Below are 5,892 nucleotides of genomic sequence, written 5' to 3'. Positions count from 1 at the left end.
CAGCCGGAGCCCCGCCCCCGCCCAGCGATTGGCTCGGCGCAGCTCCGGAACGGCCCAGCCGGCGGGCAGGTCGGAGCCCGCGCCCGAGGCCGCCGCCGCCATGTTTGTTGTGGGCACTTGCCCTTAGGGACCACCAAAGAGGACGTGGGAGAAGGGGCGGGGTGCCTGTGCTCCTGACCTGCTCATCCCCTCCTCAGAGCTTACCGTCGTTTCAGTGTGAGGAAAGAGTGAAGAAATAAAACGGAGTCACTGTGGTCAAACGGCTGAATTACTAAAATCAAAATAGGCTGGGGCATGAGGAAATGATTCTGTTCTTGCTTTAATTAGCCTGGGAACTTAAACTTTGGAACTTTTCAGTTGTGCAACGATGCCTGGAGATATGTATGGAAATCTGTAGATAACCCCCTGCAAACCTTAGGGAAGAATGTTGAGTGTCCAGACCATCGGACATCTGTGAGATTCCTATCTCGGATCAATCCAGAGGCGAAGAGGACAGGACTGATTCTTCTCAAGACAGTACTTTTTACTGTAAGAACTCTCAGCTTTTGTCTCTTACTCGGAACACTCTGGGTATTGCCTAGTTGTACATGTATTTCCCATCTGCAAATCCCAAGATCATCAAATAAGTCTTTATCGTTTATGTCTAGCCAAAGCCTCCTGATTCGTGTACAGACAACAAGTTTAAATCAATTCCCCTGTCCTTCCTTAGCATTAAAGAATGAGCTCAAGGATTGTCTGACTGGATGCACAGATGACACAGATAAGGAGATGCCAGTGGCATGACCTGGACTCCCTAATGCTGGATTGTGAGCCCCTCAAGAGCAGACAGACTCAGCTTGAGCTGTGGGCACCGGCCCTAAGACAGCTACCATACAGCCCAAACTCCTCCTATTAATAATAGTAATAATAAAATATAAGGAGAAATGAGCTCTCACTATGTGCCCTGTATTGTGTCAAGAACTCTATGTGCATTCTCTTGTTGAGTCCTCACATCATTCTTTGGAGGCAGGTGCTATTATCACCATTTTACAGATGAAGAAACTGAGGTTCAAAGAGATTCACTGACATTCACACAATAAGCAAGAGGTCCAGACAAGCTGGATCCCCGAACAAGAGTCTTTCCTCTTCTTACCCCTGCAGGCCCTCAAAGTTTTGTTTTGCTCAGTCTAGTCTGGTGAGGATGTCCCATGCCTTCTCCCAACAGGCTTGTAAGCCTGGGTAGGTTTCCAGGCAATCAAACAGCACACACCCAAGACCTGCTGTTTCCCTGGAAATAGGGCAACAAGCATGGCCTTCAGCTGCTGGGGAACCTGGACTCCTTCCCCTAGCTCCACTTATTTGTTATGGGACCCTACTTTTGTAAGCCTCTACAGTATGCCTTATGAAGATTTTGTGGGCATTAAATGAGAAGCAGGGGCATAAAAGTTTTGAAAACTTTTTGGTCCTTATGCCTTTGTTGATTGTTGTCAACAGGAATATCATTCTCTTCCTCCTTCCTGACAACCTGGTAAAGGGCCTGTCCACAGCAAATGGTCCAACACAAGAGCCCTGATGTCCAAGGGCTAGAGTATGTTCAACCAGGGATCCCAGGGCCTTGCCCTCAGAATTCACCTCCCACCAGCCTGTCTCATTTCCCTCCTTCCCAATCCTGCCCCTTCAGACCCTATTCTTACCTCCTATGTCTCTCCCAAGCCACACACACACACACACACACACACACACACAGCATTTCTCTTCTAGACTTCAAGCAATTGCAGCAACCCCTTCTGCTCCAGAAAGCCTCATGACTAGAAGGAAGGTGGCCATTTCTCCCCAGCCCTACCCTTACCTTCATCTGTGCATTCCTGGCTGTGAGAGTAGAGGACAAGAAACCCAACATTCAGCCCTGACCGGTTTGGCTCAGTGGATAGAGCATTGGCCTGCGGACTCAAGGGTCCCAGGTTCGATTCCAGTCAAGGGCGTGTACCTTGGTTGCGGGTACATCCCCGGTGGGGGGTGTGCAGGAGGCAGCTGATCGATGTTTCTCTCTCATCGATGTTTCTAACTCTCTATCCCTCTCCCTTCCTCTCTGTGAAAATCAATGGAATATATTTAAAAAAAAAAAAAGAAACCCAACATTCAGCTCAGAGCCTGGCATGGTGGGGCCTCCGTAAATGAATGAAAGAAGTGCCCCTGCCTCTCTCTCTCTGGCCAGCATGTGCCTTCATTCAAAGCAAACCCTGAGTCTTTGCCCTCCCTGGGTGTCCAATTGGGGAACAAGGGAAGGGGGAAGACGGCCAAAGGGCCAGAACTAATGTGAAGTAATAGGAAAGACTTTGGCCCCTAGGTTGCACCTGATGCCCCATGCTTACACTCTGAGGCTCCCCAGCCATCTGGTTTTAGTCAGTGTAACCAGTTCTCCTTCAGTGTTGTCACCAGGGTTGGACCTTGTGATTGTCTCCGATTTCCCTTCCTGGTTGCCAAGCACAGAGCTAACTCGGAGGGGGCATGGGGTGTGACTGAGGTCATATTGCTTGCCTGACTTCTTGAATGATATCCGAGTTCCTGGATCCTGGTACAGATAGATACACAAACACTCTCTCTCCTTGAAATTCTCTCCTTCCTTGGCTTCCAACGTCTCTGACCCAGGTTCTCCTCCTACCTAACAACTTCTCAGTCTCCTTCACTTTTTTCTAGCGCTTTCTAAAGGTGGAGGGGAGGGTCCCCCAAGTTTCCATTTTCAATACTCTCTCTTTTAAGAACTCTGTGATTTTATTTTTTAATATATACTATTTTATTTTTTCCATCAACATTTATCACCCTTTACCCTCCTCCACCTTCACCCACACCCCTCTCCCCCACCCCCCCCACCACCACAATCACCACACTATTGTCGGTGTCCATGAGTTCTTTCTCTCTCTCTCTTTTTCCCTCAATCCCTCCCCCCAAGCTCCACCCAGAGCTGTCTGAGTCAACAGAAAGGGGAAGGAAATTATGATGGCCTGGCCACGCAGCAGCTGGGAGAGGGCACCAATTTTAATCATTCAGTGTTTACTATCCACCCCACTGGGGAAGAAAAAGGTGGAGGGTAGTGACTGGAAGCAATCTTTCTGGCTTCCCCCAAGTAGCTTCTGGGCTTTAGAATCAGGGTTCAAATCACTGTGCTACTTACCTACCGACAGTGAACCTGGGAAATGGCCTAACGTCTAGGAGTTTCTGGTTCCTTATCTATGAAATGAGAATGATATCACCATGTTCTGCACACGATTATTAAGAACTAGAAGTTCTGCCTAGCCAGAGTGGCTCAGTGGTTGAGCGTTAACCTATGAACCAGGAGGTCACGTTGGATTCCTGGTCAGGGCACATGCCCTGCAGGCTGGATCCCCAGCCAGAGGGGTCCTGTAGGAGGCGGCAGCCAATCAATGATTCTCTCATTGATGTTTCTCTCTGTGTGTCCCTCGTCCCTCTCTCTCCCTTCTTCTCTTTGAAATCAATTATATATAAAAGAACTATAAGTTTTTATGTAACATTGTAGAGCAGGAGGACGGTGAGATAGCCACAGCATGGACTTGAGACAGGCATGAGATTGAATTGCCCCCTTACCATAACTGGCTGTGTGAGCCTGAGCAAGTTGTGGTGAGGGTATCACGGAGCACAGGGCTCAACATCTAGGTTACTGTGGGCACAACCAGCAGGCTCATTCAGGCTGGCCAGCTCCTGGCCAGCTCAAGGTGTTTCCCTTTGCCTGGAAACGGGAAGGTGTGGCTGAGGCAGGGCCTGCAGGGGAGCAGCTCAACTAAAAAGTGGGAGAGGAACCCCTGCCTGTGAGAACCAAGTGCCCCTGGCTGAAGGAGGTGAGTGAGTGGAACAGCATCTCTGGGCTGAGGGCTTGCTTGAAAAGGTGTTGGGTCCGTATTGCGTGCTGGGAGAGTGGGGTTCCCACGCAACCCTGGGATGAGGTAAGGTAGGAGTAAACATCTTAGGAAGGGTTCCCTAAAGTCAGGAGGCAAGTTCAGCCTCAAGCGATGACCCAGAGCCCTTGACTAGCAGGTCCCAGGGACTGACTGGTGGTGTTAATAAGAATGAAGTGTATCCAAACACAACCCCTACAGGTCTGGACCAGGACCAGGCCCAGTAACAATACCTGCCGCCTGAGCTTCCGACCATGTACTCCTACAGCTGCCTGGCGCCCGGGGAAGGCGCCTGGCCTCCACTGCAGCCCCTCGCCTACACCTACCTGCCTGGCCCCCTGCTGCTGCCCTCCATCCAGGCCCACAGCTTCTGCAGCCGGCCTCCAGCCCTGAGCGCCGGCGGCTGGGCGGCCCCGCGGGAATACCACAGTTTCCACGGCCCGGGCGCGTCGCCGGGGGCCGCGCCGCTCTGGTGGGCCTTCCCGCAGGCCTACGCCGCGGCCCTGGCCCCGCCGCTCCCGGCGCCCGGCTACCCGGGATCGTTGATGCCGGCGCCCGCGGAGACGGGGGCCGCGAGCTGGGCGCCGTGGCCCGAGGGCGGCAGCCTGCAGGCGGAGCTGCGCTGGGGCCGCGTGGAGCGCGCGTGGGGCCCGCGCCTGGAGCTGCCGGACTTCGTGCGCCGGGAGCTGCGGCGCGTGTACGGCACGTACCCCCGCACCGACGTGCGCGTCACTTTCCGGGGCGGCGAGTTCCTGCTGCGGGCCGCGCCGCGCGTGGGCGAGCCCGAGTACCGCGCGCGGAGGCGCCCGCTGCGCCCGCCCGCCAGCGGCAGCGGCAGCAGCGACAGCAGCCCCGCCGGGGACGCGGCGGAGCGCGGCCGCCCAAAGGCGGGGAAAGGCCTGGGCTGAGGGCGCCGGGGGTCGGCGGCCGGCCGGGAGCGCGCGCGCCTCTCCTCCGAGGCGGGAAGGGAGGCCTCGGCTTTGCAGCGGGACGGGGTGCACATGTCACCTGTTTTTGCTGTTGTTTTTTTTTTACCAACACTGCCCGCCGCCCCTCTCCTGCACTTCCTTGATTTCTCTCCTGTTGTTGCTGGATGGTGGGGGAAGAGCGAGGAGGGATGAAGGACATCACTGGGTGGGTGTCCTGTTACTCTTCCCTTTAACTTGGACTTGGGAGGCCTGGGTGTGGGGTGAAGACGGGCCTGGACCCTTTGTGTCCCCTCTCTCTCCTCCTCCCCATCTCTTCCCCTTAGAAGCCTGCGGTGAGCCCCCCATTTTCCCTTTCTCTTCTCCTCCCTCTAGCAAAGCTCCCCGAACTCCCCAAGCCGAGGGCCCGCCCATCTCCAGCTTGTAATGAAAAATAAATGAACGTAGTCAAGTGTGTACTGCGAGATCATTTGTATGTGTCATGTGAGCCTTACTTCCCTGTCTGGGGTTCAAAGAGTTGGGAGGGGTTAGAGTGGCCCTCTGGGAAAAAATGTGCCTCCTCACTGGCTGCACACACACACACACACACATCCCGCCCGCTTCCCTGGCCCGCAGAGTGCAGGACACCCTCGCAGGTCCTGCGGCCCCCCTCCCACAGAGAGCTTCTGAGGGCTTAAGCTCTTGTTGAAGCATAGGTGGCAGGCATGGCCGGGGAAGCGATAGCTAAGACATAGTCAGGGCTGGCGCTGACAGTTTCTAGTCCTGTAGCTAGGCTCCCTGAGCCTTAGTTTCTTTGTCTGTTAAAGAAGCATAAAACCAACCCAGCCTACCTGGAAATTTCACTAGGGCTGCAATTTAAGTTGCATGTCACTTCTAGTTTCCTGATTCTTGCTAATAGTCTTTAATAAGTTGAATTTGCCATAATTGTGGGAGTTTGTTGGAGGGTTGGGTCCACACATCCAATTTTAACTATGGGCTAGCCAGACCATCTGTGCTGATACCTAGGCTGTGTAAATTTGGCTCCTTGTGGAATTGCTTTTAGTGAACTTTCATTTGTAAGTGGCCAAAGCTGCCTG

Source organism: Cnephaeus nilssonii (genome assembly GCF_951640355.1).
Source record: "Cnephaeus nilssonii genome assembly, chromosome: 16".
NCBI classification, from domain to species: Eukaryota; Metazoa; Chordata; class Mammalia; order Chiroptera; family Vespertilionidae; genus Cnephaeus; species Cnephaeus nilssonii.
This window is presented reverse-complemented; position numbering follows the sequence as displayed.